We start from the raw sequence: 14,546 nt of genomic DNA, 5'->3' as shown, positions 1-14,546 counted from the left end.
TCACAATTACTTGAGGCATCACTTAACCTTGGTTTGCATACACCGCAAGTTACCTTGAACCAGACCAGACTTATCTTATGATGTGAATCTTCAACACTCATCTTCCTGCATTGGTTCTCCCTGATCTAGAGCCTTATATTTATAAATTGCCATTATCTGTGCAGCAGCCTTCCTCTCTGCTATATTTTCTATCAGGCTTTGCACAGACCTAACTACTAAGGGTATAAGACACGGCAGGAGTAGACACAACATTAAAATTAGTAGGACTCCACCTACCACTGCCTTAAGCCCTCCAAACCACTCATACCAGCTACCAAACCAACTACTTGGATTGTACCCTTTCCATACCTGAGTAGGCACATGCGCTAGTTTAACCATATGGCTAGTAAGCTCAGCTATTGCTTGCCCTTCGTCATCTATTTGAAGACAGCAATTGCTCAGGTTAAACTTCCCACATACACCTCCCTCTACTGCCAATAGGTAATCCAAGGCTAATCTATTTTGGTATACTGCTGTCCTCATCCTGGTATTGTGCTTCGCTAGAAGATTGAGCGCTTGTGATGTCTCGTTAGTAATGATCTCAACCACTGCCTGTAATCTTATAATACGGTTGAGCATATAAATTGGGGTTCTATAACCAAAGGTACCATCCTCTGCCCACGTGGCTGGCCCATAGTAATCTATAATACGCTGGGGAGGCCATTCATTATCTTCCCAGGCGCCTATCTCTATGGGTCCCCTTTTCTTCCTATGATTCACATCATACACTTTAACACCTAAAGTCTCACCTGTTTCAATAGGTAACAAGAAGAAGGATGGTTTGAGCATACCCAACACACATGCCCCTTCCCAGTCCTGTGGCAACTCCGAATAGGCTTTCTTACCACAGATCCAGTACAAATTTGCTGGGGCTCTCCAGTTAGATGTGATGGATAAATCAAACCACACATCCTTTAAATTGGCGTATCTAGCAAACGGGTTAGATGGTTCTGAGACATTTGAAGCCGACCACCAAGTTGTATTCTTCGTATCATCATCATAAGCTTTTTGCCCTAGACAAGTTAATTCTCCTACAGAAGTATTATACATCATTCCTTTCCTTGCTATGCAAACATAACCTATGATGGAGGTCTTTAATCTCCACTCAGATTTACCTCTAACACTCATATGATAATCGGCTTGTGTAGATATTAATTGGTCAACTGCCTCAGAACCGGACATTACCTCCTTTGCTTCCCAAGGCCATTGGTCTCCCATGTTAGTACCTCCACACACATAGCAGTTGGTAACATTAAGACTACCGGCAATACTTTCAGCTAAATCAATAAACAGGTTTTTAGCATTATGGGGGATCTTATTATCTATGCTCATCTCTTCATAAAAGGAATGGTATACTTGATGAGTCTGGGAGGATACCGTATCAGTCTCTATCCCTATAAACAATACTGTCCCAGGATCTAAACCCGTCCCATATATTTGAAACCCAAATAAATTACCATATTTATCTAAGAACTTGTCGGGGTTATTTATAAGTATATGGACTGGATTGCATTCCATAGACTTACAATATGGACTGGTAGGCAACTTAGTCACAATCATGTCCTTGTCTACTGTCTGTCCCCAAGTTGCCCACCCCACACAAGACCAATATGGGCAAAAGTTATAATCTCTATTTGGGCATCTAGGGCTCACATACTTATTTTTACTACTGGGACAAATATATTTATCGTTAGACCCATACGTCCTCTCCCATCTAAGATCCCCACATACATTCCACGGCTTTCTACCACTCGATATCGCCTTACACGCATCAAATAGCAGAACACCCGAAGAATGTACGGATTCTAATACCGTCTTATTAATTAGGGTCCCCTGAGGATCTCCATTCCTGAGAGTCAACCAACTTGTACGGGGTTGATACTCTGGACTGAAGCACTTAGGTTCTCCTACTCCTAAATGGCACACACTATATTCTATATTTAAGTATCTACATCTTGATACATCTCCTTTACACTCGTATTGCGAATGCCAAATTAGAGTTTGGGAAATATGGTTACCTGTTCTTGTAGTCTTAATGCATACCTCACAGCTAGGAATGTCGGTACCTCTACCTTCCTGAATATAAAAATACACATATAAAAACATTATCAGAAACTAGTGTCACGCGAACCGCCATTGACTTCAATGGGCAGGCGAATTTTAAAACCAACAGGGACTCTTTCTGGCCACAAAAGTGATGGAAAAGTTGTTTCAAGGGGACTAACACCTGGACTGTGGCATGCCGGAGGGGGATCCATGGCAAAACTCCCATGGAAAATTACACAGTTGATGCAGAGTCTGCTTTTAATCCATAAAGGGCAGAAATCACCTAACATTCCTAAATTGTTTGGAATAACGTGCTTTAAAGCATCAGGTATGATGTTGTATCGATCAGGTAGTGTAAGGGTTACGCCCGCTTCACAGTGACAGACCAAACTCCCCGTTTAACGCACCGCAAACAGTCCTCTATATACAGAGTAAACATGGCTCCCTCTATATACAGAGTAACATGGCTCCCTCTGTATACTGTGTAAACATGGCTCCCCTCTATATACAGTGTAAACATGGCTCCCTCTATATACAGAGTAACATGGCTCCCTCTATATACAGTGTAACATGGCTCCCCTCTATATACAGAGTAACATGGCTCCCCTCTATATACAGTGTAAACATGGCTCCTCTCTATATACAGAGTAACATGGCTCCCCTCTATATACAGTCTAAACACGGCTCCCCTCTATATACAGAGTAACATGGCTCCCTCTATATACAGTGTAAACATGGCTCCTCTCTATATACCGTGTAACATGGTTCCCTCTATATACAGTGTAAACATGGGTCCCCTCTATATACAGTGTAAACATGGCTCCCTCTATATACAGAGTAACATGGCTCCCTCTATATACAGTGTAACATGGCTCCCCTCTATATACAGAGTAACATGGCTTCCCTCTATATACAGTCTAAACACGGCTCCCCTCTATATACAGAGTAACATGGCTCCCTCTATATACAGTGTAAACATGGCTCCTCTCTATATACCGTGTAACATGGTTCCCTCTATATACAGTGTAAACATGGCTCCCCTCTATATACAGTGTAAACATGGTTCCCTCTATATACAGAGTAACATGGCTCCCTCTATATACAGTGTAACATGGCTCCCCTCTATATACAGAGTAACATGGCTTCCCTCTATATACCGTGTAAACATGGCTCCCTCTATATACAGAATAACATGGCTTCCCTCTATATACCGTGTAAACATGGCTCCCCTCTGTATATAGAGGGAGCCATGTTACTCTGTATATAGAGGGAGCCATGTTTCCACTGTATATAGTGTAACATAGTTCCCTCTATATACAGTGTAAACATGGCTCCTCTCTATATACAGTGTAAACATGGCTCCTCTCTATATACAGTGTAAACATGGCTCCCTCTATATACAGTGTAACATGGCTCCCCTCTATATACAGAGTAACATGGCTTCCCTCTATATACCGTGTAAACATGGCTCCCTCTATATACAGAATAACATGGCTTCCCTCTATATACCGTGTAAACATGGCTCCCCTCTGTATATAGAGGGAGCCATGTTACTCTGTATATAGAGGGAGCCATGTTTCCACTGTATATAGTGTAACATGGTTCCCTCTATATACAGTGTAAACATGGCTCCTCTCTATATACAGTGTAAACATGGCTCCCTCTATATACAGAGTAACATGGCTCCCTCTATATACAGTGTAACATGGCTCCCCTCTATATACAGAGTAACATGGCTTCCATCTATATACCGTGTAAACATGGCTCCCTCTATATACAGAATAACATGGCTTCCCTCTATATACCGTGTAAACATGGCTCCCCTCTGTATATAGAGGGAGCCATGTTACTCTGTATATAGAGGGAGCCATGTTTCCACTGTATATAGTGTAACATGGCTCCCCTCTATATACAGAGTAACATGGCTCTCTCTATATACAGTGTAACATGGCTCCCCTCTATATACAGAGTAACATGGCTCCCCTCTATATACAGTGTAAACATGGCTCCTCTCTATATACAGAGTAACATGGCTCCCCTCTATATACAGTCTAATCACGGCTCCCCTCTATATACAGAGTAACATGGCTCCCTCTATATACAGTGTAAACATGGCTCCCCTCTATATACCGTGTAACATGGTTCCCTCTATATACAGTGTAAACATGGCTCCCCTCTATATACAGTGTAAACATGGCTCCCTCTATATATAGAGTAACATGGCTCCCTCTATATACAGTGTAACATGGCTCCCCTCTATATACAGAGTAACATGGCTTCCCTCTATATACAGTCTAAACACGGCTCCCCTCTATATACAGAGTAACATGGCTCCCTCTATATACAGTGTAAACATGGCTCCTCTCTATATACCGTGTAACATGGTTCCCTCTATATACAGTGTAAACATGGCTCCCCTCTATATACAGTGTAAACATGGCTCCCTCTATATACAGAGTAACATGGCTCCCTCTATATACAGTGTAACATGGCTCCCCTCTATATACAGAGTAACATGGCTTCCCTCTATATACCGTGTAAACATGGCTCCCTCTATATACAGAATAACATGGCTTCCCTCTATATAACGTGTAAACATGACTCCCCTCTGTATATAGAGGGAGCCATGTTACTCTGTATATAGAGGGAGCCATGTTTCCACTGTATATAGTGTAACATGGTTCCCTCTATATACAGTGTAAACATGGCTCCTCTCTATATACAGTGTAAACATGGCTCCCTCTATATACAGAGTAACATGGGTCCCTCTATATACAGTGTAACATGGCTCCTCTCTATATACAGAGTAACATGGCTTCCCTCTATATACCGTGTAAACATGGCTCCCTCTATATACAGAATAACATGGCTTCCCTCTATATACCGTGTAAACATGGCTCCCCTCTGTATATAGAGGGAGCCATGTTACTCTGTATATAGAGGGAGCCATGTTTCCACTGTATATAGTGTAACATGGCTCCCCTCTATATACAGAGTAACATGGCTCCCCTCTATATACAGTGTAAACATGGCTCCTCTCTATATACAGAGTAACATGGCTCCCCTCTATACAAGGGCGTACCTGGAGCATTTGGCACCCGGGGCGGATCCTTTATTTGGCACCCCCCTCCCCAACTTTGAAATGTAAAAAACAGCTGCAATTTTTTTTTAAATGTATGTTTATGCAGTGTGTGTATAGTGTGTAAAGTGTGTGTATATTGTGTGTATAGTGAGTGTGTATAGTGTGTATAGTGTGTATAGTGTGTACAGTGTGTGTATATTGTGTGTATAGTGTGTACAGTGTGTGTATATTGTGTGTATAGTGAGTGTGTATAGTGTGTGTATATAGTGTGTATAGTGTGTGTAGTGTGTGTGTATAGTGTGTGCATAGTGTATGCAGTGTGTGCAGTGTGTGCATAGTGTGTGTGTAGTGTGTGTAGTGTGTGTATAATGTGTGCAGTGTGTATGTAGTGTGTGTGCATAGTGTATGCAGTGTGTGCATAGTGTGTACAGTGTGTGTGTGTAGTGTGTGTATAGTGTGTATAGTGTGTGCAGTGTGTGTATAGTGTGTATGCAGTGTGCGTATAGTGTGTATGCAGTGTGTGTATAGTGTGTATGCAGTGTGTGTATAGTGTATGCAGTGTGTGTATAGTGTGTGCAGTGTGTGTATAGTTAGTGCAGTGTGTGTATAGTGTATGCCGTGTGTGCAGTGTGTATGCAGTGTGTGTAGAGTGTGTATCGTGTATGCAGTGTGTGTATAGTGTGTGTATAGAGTGTGCAGTGTGTGTATAGAGTGTGCAGTGTGTGTATAGTGTGTGCAGTGTGTATAGTGTGTGCATTGTGTATGCAGTGTGTGTAGTGTGTGTAGTGTGTGTGTGCATAGTGTGTACAGTGTGTGTATAGTGTGTGCAGTGTGTATAGTGTGTATGCAGTGTGTGTAGTGTGTGTATGCAGTGTGTGTAGTGTGTGTGTGCATAGTGTGTACAGTGTGTGTATAGTGTGTACAGTGTGTGTGTATATTGTGTGTAGTGTGTGTATAGTGTGTGCAGTGTGTGTATAGTGTATGCAGTGTGTGTCCCCAAGCCCCTAGTCACACAGCCAAATAAAAAAGCCCCTACCTACCCCCCTCACCCTAAAAAATAGTGAAGGGGGAATAAAATTACTACCCTGTAAAGTAAAATTCAACTTACTATTCAACGTCTTCTTCTTCTAAAATCTTCATTTTTTAGCCCCAAAAAAGGCCAAATAAAAAGCCATCATACCCGTCGAACTTAAAAATAAAATAAAAAACCCGAGCACAAAAAAAAATTAATCCATCTTCACCCATGGAGGGCTCCGTGTCAGTGTTTATCAGGGATCCTTAGGATAGGTGTCAATCCATATCTGCCAAGTGACCCTATGTAGGGGGAACAGTCCCTATTCTGCTCTGTGTCAGTGTCTGGAGGGAGTATCTGCAGTAACACAGAGTGTCTGGGGGGAGTATCTGCAGTAACACAGGGTGTCTGGAGGGAGTATCTGCAGTAACACAGAGTGTCTGGGGGTAGTATCTACTTGTAACATTTATATGCACTAAAAAATAAAAAATAAAAATTGAAAAAAAAAATAAAATGGTTGCAGCTTCCGAATTAATCTAAAATGGATGCTGTCCAGTAGGTGGGAGGGTCTGCTAGGGAGGGTGTGCTGCTGATTGGCTGTAATGGGTCTGCTGACTGTGAGGTACAGGGTCAAAGTTTACTCAATGATGACGAATAGGGGGCGGACCGAACACCGCATGTGTTCGCCCGCGGTGGCGGAGGCGAACATGCTATGTTCGCCGGGAACTATTCGCCGGCGAACAGTTCGGTACATCACTATCAGAAACACATCTTTCGTCGTCATCCTCAGTCTTCGTCCGTGCGAAGGCACCTCAGCTTCCTGGATGTAAGGGCTGCAGGGAATGGAGTTCTGCTCGTCTTCACAGGGGTCCCTTCGGGACTTTTCCTGGCTTATACACTCGTTGGTGAGCGGACAGGCTTTATTATGGCCTTCTCACTCACTTACCAAATCTCTGAAACAATAAAATTTGTAATCCACAAGGTTCCTCGTCACTCCGACTGAGTCGTGCGCTTTAACCGGATCTTGCAGGGATTCTCTGGATCTGCTGTAACTTGCCAAGAATCGACTGCTGCTGGTTTAACCCTGGAGTGATGTATCCACGGAGTCACTTCGGCTACTTTTATCGCTGTAGGGGTAGACAAAAGAACAACATAAGGACCTCTCCACTTGGGCCCTAACGGTACATTATTCCACTCTTTAATCCACACTTGGTCTCCTGGGTGGTAACTATGAACTGGGGGATAAATATTCACAGGTAATCTATCTTGTACCCATTTCTGTACCTCCTCCATAGTCTTACCCAACTCTACAACCTGCTGCCGGGTAATTCCTTCTCCCAACTGACTCAAATCCCCCCTTAAGTTACCAAGTACGGGAGGTGGTCGCCCATACATGATTTCAAAAGGAGAGAGGCCCATCCTTCTGGTAGGTGTACTGCGGATTCGCAATAGAGCTATGGGCAAGAGAACGTTCCACTTAAGTTGGGTTTCCTGACACATTTTAGCCAACTGATTCTTAATAGTTCTATTCATTCTCTCTACCTTACCAGAACTCTGGGGTCTATATGCCGTATGAAGCCTCCACTTTATACCAAGCATATGAGTCAGTTGTTGTAGGCACTGATGAACAAAAGCTGGACCATTGTCCGATCCTATAGAGCAGGGTAGTCCATATCGGGGTATTATTTCTCGTAGCAGGAATCTCACAACTTCCCCTGCTTTCTCCGTACGAGTAGGACATGCTTCTACCCAGCCTGAATAGGTACACACAACTACCAGCAGGTAGCGATGTCCACCAGATTTAGGCATTACTGTATAGTCAATTTGTAAATCGGACATGGGGAGTCCCCCCATAAACTGGACTCCTGGTGGCTTTACTGGTCCTTGCCTTGCATTATTCTTAGCACACGTTACACATCTTCGTACAATGGCCTGAGTCAAGTTGGACAATCTTGGTATGTAGAAATGTTTTCTGAGGGATTCTTCTGTACTATCTCTCCCAGAATGTGTCCCGTTGTGATAGTTTTGGACAATTTCTACCGCTAGTGATGCTGGAATGACTATTCTTCCATCTTCTAAATGATACCATTTGTTCTCCAAATACTTTCCAGGTTCAGTCTTTAACCACTCCTCTTCTTGAGCTGTATAAACTGGAGTCCATTGAGACAGTGGAGTTGTTATAAGAGCAGCTATATGCTCCACATACTCTTGTCTTCCCGATTCAGCGGCACGCTTAGCTGCACTATCTGCCATCCGATTTCCTTTGGTTACATCACCATCTCCTCTCAGATGCGCTCGACAAAGTAAAATACCGACTTCTTTCGGCTCCCACACTGCTTCCAATAGTTGTAGGATTTCAGCTGCGTACTTGATTTCCTTGCCTTCTGAATTCAATAGTCCTCTTTCTTTATACAAAGCTCCGTGGGCATGAGTGGTTAAAAACGCATACTTGGAGTCCGTGTAGATGTTCACTCTTAAACCTTCAGCCAATTGTAACGCTCGTGTCAGTGCTATCAATTCTGCCTTTTGTGCTGATGTTCCTTTTGCCAGTGGCCGAGCTTCTATCACCTTGTCTATCGTTGTTACTGCATATCCTGCATAGCGGATCCCTTCTTTCACATAACTACTGCCGTCGGTGTAATATTGAACATCGGGGTTCTGGATGGGAAAATCACGAAGATCTGGTCTACTTGAAAATACTTCATCCATTACTTCCAAACAATCATGTTGACTTTCAGTAGGTTGTGGCAAAAGGGTAGCTGGATTTAAGGTGTTTACAGTCTCTAAATGCACTCTTGGGTTTTCACACAACATTGCTTGATACTTGGTCATACGGCTGTTACTAAACCAATGATTTCCTTTGTAATCCAACAACGTCTGTACTGCATGTGGGACTCGTACATAAAGTTCTTGACCCAGAGTGAGTTTATCGGCTTCAGCTACTAGCAGGGCGGCTGCAGCTACGGCTCTTAGACAAGGTGGAAGTCCGCTGGCCACTGCATCCAGTTGTTTAGACATGTAGGCAACAGGTCTTTGCCATGATCCCAAGTACTGTGTCAATACTCCCACAGCCATTCTTCTTTGCTCATGTACATACAGGTAGAATGGTCGTGTGTGATCAGGTAGACCTAATGCTGGGGCACTCATCAAAGCCTTCTTCACATCTTCAAATGCCGTTTGCTGTTCTTGAGTCCATAAGAAGGGGTCGTGCTCTGTACCTTTGATAGCTGCATACAGAGGTTTTGCCAGTATCGCGTAGCTGGGAATCCATATCCTACAGAAGCCTGCTGCCCCCAAGAATTCTCGCACTTGTCTTCTATTCTTGGGTATCGGTATTTGGCACACAGCTTCTTTTCTCTCTGGCCCCATAATTCTTTGACCTTCAGAGATATGGAATCCCAGATATTTGACAGTTGGCAAACACAACTGAGCCTTCTTTCTAGACACTTTGTATCCTGCCTTCCAGAGAATGTGTAGTAGATCGTGCGTTGCTTGCTGACATATTTCCTTTGTAACTGCTGCTATCAACAAGTCATCTACATATTGTAACAATACACACTCTCCTGGGATGGACTCGAAATCCAAAAAATCTTGACTTAGAGCTGAACCAAATAGGGTAGGTGAATTTTTAAACCCTTGGGGCAGTCTTGTCCAGGTCATTTGGCGTTTTGAGCCCGTTACAGCGTTTTCCCATTGGAAAGCGAAGATACATTGACTTTCTGCGGCAATTCGGAGGCAAAAGAAGGCATCTTTGAGGTCTAGGACTGTAAAGTAAGTAGCCCCGCCCGGAATTAAAGCAAGCAGGTTATATGGATTGGGTACAACTGGATGTATGCTAACAACCGCATCATTGACTGCTCTCAAGTCCTGCACAGGTCGATACTCATCTGTACCGGGCTTTTGAACAGGCAGCAATGGGGTGTTCCAGGGGGAAGTACAGAATTTTAGGATACCATACCGTATGAACTTATCCAGATAAGATTGGATGTTCTTCTTAGCCTTCTGCGGGATGTGATATTGTCTTAGGCTCACTGGATAAACCCCAAGTTTTAGTTCGATTTTAATAGGTGGAATATTGCGGGCCAGTCCTGGTGGGTTGTTCTCTGCCCAAACTCCTGGTATGTTGAATAAGGACTCATCACTCCTAGGGTTTTGGCTAGTCAACGCTGTATAAAGTCGCCACTCTTCTTCCTTTGGTACGGATAATGTCATAATACCTGAAGGTCCATTAAACTTTAAGGATGTTGTTCCATTTGGTAGGAACGTAATCTGCGCTTGTAACTTAGATAGCATATCACGTCCCAGCAATTGGACTCCGACGCGCCCATACTTATCAATGGAACGTCGTTGACAACGAATACTATGCACATGTTCTATTCAACAGTCACACCCGTTTCCTTCGGCAACAGCACCACGTGGTACGGTTACCAAGTGAAACGTACACAATAACACAATAAACACTCAGGGAATTCCCGTACACACACAGCTGTTACACCAGTCACTAAATAATCAATATTATGCCCTTTGGCGAAACTATACAGTCACCCACGCTATAATTCTCTATATACGAATTACCCGTCTATAACACACCCCAGTAACATCGTCTTTTACAAATAGCGGTTACAGTACGGTTAGCATAGGTCAAAGCACAATTTAAGGTCACAATACAATTATTAGTGGTTATGGTGTTAAACATGCAATAGACGACAATGATTAGTACTTATATACAGTGTCAGTAAATATACAGGGTTATGGTACCGTGCACTATGATACAGCAACACACTATTAACACTCTCGCTAGACGGCTGAGCTCGCGCTATCTAACAAGATATACACTTTACTAACAATCTTTAACACATTTACAATCCCAACTAAACTATTGGCCAGTACCTTGAATGGACTACCTAAAACTATCTACATCCGTTTTGGTTAGCCACACTGCCCAAGCACCACATATAGCGAACTAGAGGGCGGAATTTACACAGAATCCTCTTAGTCTATTTACTCTATCAAAAATCTAGTGGGTTCCAAATTTACACGCCTTCCCACTTAGCCAAGATAGGTTGAGATCTAGCGAACCGAATTTACACAGACGTCGCTTAGTCTCCCGGTCCCTCCGACCTAGCGAACAAAATATACACCCTAGAACGCTAGTCTAGACAAGACACCGGTGTCCGGCTAGGGCTATTTACACAGAACCCCGCCTGACTCCAAACCAAATCAAAAGGTCTTACTAAAGAGCGTTCGATTGAGCGGTGCGCCTTCGCTCCTTCCCTCCGACAGAGGGGGCAGATTCCATACACAGATTTAAACCCCTTTTGGGCCTACCGCACAATCGGTATACCCCTAGTGGGTCTGCCGTCTAAAACAGCAGTTGTCTTACCTCCTCGTTCCTGAACCTGAGTTCACACTCATCGACGGGGACACCCCAGCACTTCTTACGTAGAGGCCGATGATCTCCTGGACAACAGACCAGTGGCGCCGAGACGAAGGGAGGTCCACGCAGAAGTTCAGGGGTGCAGCCGTAGAGAACGTGGGCAAAGATAGACCGTCTCACGCCTCTGCCTCTCAGCTACCGTTGAACGATGAGCTTCCCGGCCAATGCACCAAATGATACCGGAGAAACTGACGGAAGCCAAGCACAGAGAGATGGACACAGGTTTCTTCAGGAAGGAAGAGATTCTTTATTGGATCACCGATCGGGACTCAGAGGGACTAATGTCACCAAAATACAGCAAGTTCTGAGCCCCGGACAATAGTGCAGGCTCCTTATATAGGCACATAACTCCTCCCATATTAAGCTCCACCCGCACATTCTCTTGACCAATCAATACAAATAAGAATTAACTTCCTGCTTGACCGCATGGCCTGTCCAGCATAATGGAGGAGGGGAATACTACATCCTGTATTCTTGCACATGCTCCGTACACTACTGATCGTATCTTGCCTCGTGCAACCAACTGATCGATACGTCAGCATATGCACGTACACATGCCACGTGGTAATCTCGGCCTACTAAATTTATTTTTACCGAGATTCCACCACATTAGTAGATTATGAGAGTTAGTAATGCCAATAAGAAGAGAAGCTAATATAATGTAAGACAGCTTTGTGTGTCCGTTGAGCAATAAGTAAGCTCGGCGTCTGTAGCCGCGGCTTCAGCCGATTCCACAGTCCTGGCTCAGTAAGACTTCGGCACCGCTGGGAATCAGGGGGGCTCCGCTGCAACTCCCCGGTTTTTCGTGGGTACCTTGTGTGGTGAGCATACTTTCTCGGCGACGTGCCTGCTTCGTCTCTCCCCATGCTGATCCGTGAGTTGGTGTCTGGGTGTTTCCTCCGAGTAGAGGGTCAGAGCCCCTCAGGGCGCTTGTAGCAGCTTTGCTAGTTTGTTGGCGGGCAACGCGCTGAGTGTCTATCTGGCCTCTGTTGGCTGAGAGCCGTGCATAGGCCCCCCATTTGTGGCTCTTTTGCTTGAGTAGCGGTGGGCCCTGCGTGTGGGTTCTCCGCTTGTGTCGGGACCCAGGTAGGCAGTTTCTGATGTGTGGTCTGCGGCATAAAAGTCGGGAGGTAGCCTTCGCTCTTCTCTTTCGCTTAGTCCCGGTTGGTGGCTCTATGGTGCTTGTCGGAGCTGGACTATGCGCCGGAGGAGTGATTGGCTTGCGGGAGGCCGTTTTGGCTGTATGGGTCTGCGCCAGTGTGGCCCATAGTCGCTCCCAAAAGTGGTCAAAGGCTGCTTTTATACTGGCCTCATGGGGAGTCCCGCTTGTAGGTCTCACTTGTAGAGGCTGGGTGAGTATGGGCCCCTGAACGCGGTCGGCGTCCGCCAGTTTGATTACCAGTTGCGGGTTGTGTACGCCCACAGGAGCTTGTAGGAGCCTGTGGCCCTGTGTGGTGTGGACCGGGATGACCCCCGCCGGTCCATAGGGGGGGGGGACGTGAGCTCTGCGGTAAATCCGCTGGGTGTGAGGGTTGCGAGAGAGCGGCCGTCTCTCCCGCGCTGCCCCTGGGAGTTTGCCGCATGTTGGCATGTCAGCAGGCCTCAATAGTTGGATCGGGGCACCCGGCGGTCGAACTGCTCGCTTGTGGTATTGGGTTGTTCGCCTGGGTGTCCCCCGCTTGTCAGGAGCTATTCTGAAGTTGGACGTGCCGAGTTTCATGGGTTTTTCCCCATAAAAGGACGTTTTGGTTCAGGAGCTGGGGCTCGGCACGTCTATTCAGCCCGGCTGCTCGGCTCCGACCCCCGGTAGTTTTTCTTCTTTTAAATATAGTCTCCTCCTTTACTGTGTTGATTCCCTTTATGTATTTAAATGTTTCTATCATATCCCCCCTGTCTCGTCTTTCCTCCAAGCTATACATGTTAAGATCCTTTAACCTTTCCTGGTAAGGTTTATCCTGCAATCCATGAACCAGTTTAGTAGCCCTTCTCTGAACTCTATCTAAGGTATCAATATCCTTCTGAAGATACGGTCTCCAGTACTGTGTACAATACTCCAAGTGAGGTCTCACCAGTGTTCTGTACAATGGCATGAGCACTTCCCTCTTTCTACTGCTAATACCTCTCCCTATACAACCAAGCATCCCTTCAGCCACTTACCTGAATCCTCCCCCCGCCGACGTCAGCCGGTGGGGGAGACCTAATGCGCATGTGTGGCAACGGCCGTTGTAGGATCTGGTAGACTTAGAGTTGTGAATAAAAGGCATATTGCACAATCTTTTGCTCTACATAATTCATTTTCAGCACTTTCAGAGTGTAGTGGTGTTATGGAGACAGGCTCAGGCACCAAGTGTAGTGGTGTTATGGAGACAAGCTCAGGCACCAAATGTGTAGTGGTGTTGTGGAGACAGGCTCAGGCACCGAGTTTGTGGAACCACCATCCTCTATGTCAAAGTTGAGCAATACTGCAGCCAATGACAAAAAGGTGAGGTCTGTTAGAAAGCAGTTGTTGTTCGGGGATTCCATCATAAGAGGTGTGGACCTGGACAATAGTGGCCTTGTGAGATGTCTTCCTGGAGCTACTGCTCACAGAGACAGGAGACGTATTTGTAATATTGTTAAGCGAGCAAAGCAAGAAGGGGAATTGGATGTACGTGTACATTTAAGGACAAATGACTTGGCTTGCAATGAGGTTTCAGACCTAAAGCAATTTTTTTTTGTGTTTTTGCCAATGATATACGGCAGGTTGCTTCCACACGGTAGCCCATGGATCAGCGCAGCTAAGAGGAATAGGCCTTGACAGAGCCAGGAGGTAGGCATAGCAGCCACATGAAGTTAGTGTCACTTAGCATGCTGGGTGGGGCAGAGTCATAAGGGGTGTATTTATACCAGCCATTTTATGAAGTGGCCATTGTAAAAGAAATTAAGCCTAC

Source organism: Pelobates fuscus, chromosome 1, assembly GCF_036172605.1.
Source record: "Pelobates fuscus isolate aPelFus1 chromosome 1, aPelFus1.pri, whole genome shotgun sequence".
NCBI classification, from domain to species: domain Eukaryota; kingdom Metazoa; phylum Chordata; class Amphibia; order Anura; family Pelobatidae; genus Pelobates; species Pelobates fuscus.
This window is presented reverse-complemented; position numbering follows the sequence as displayed.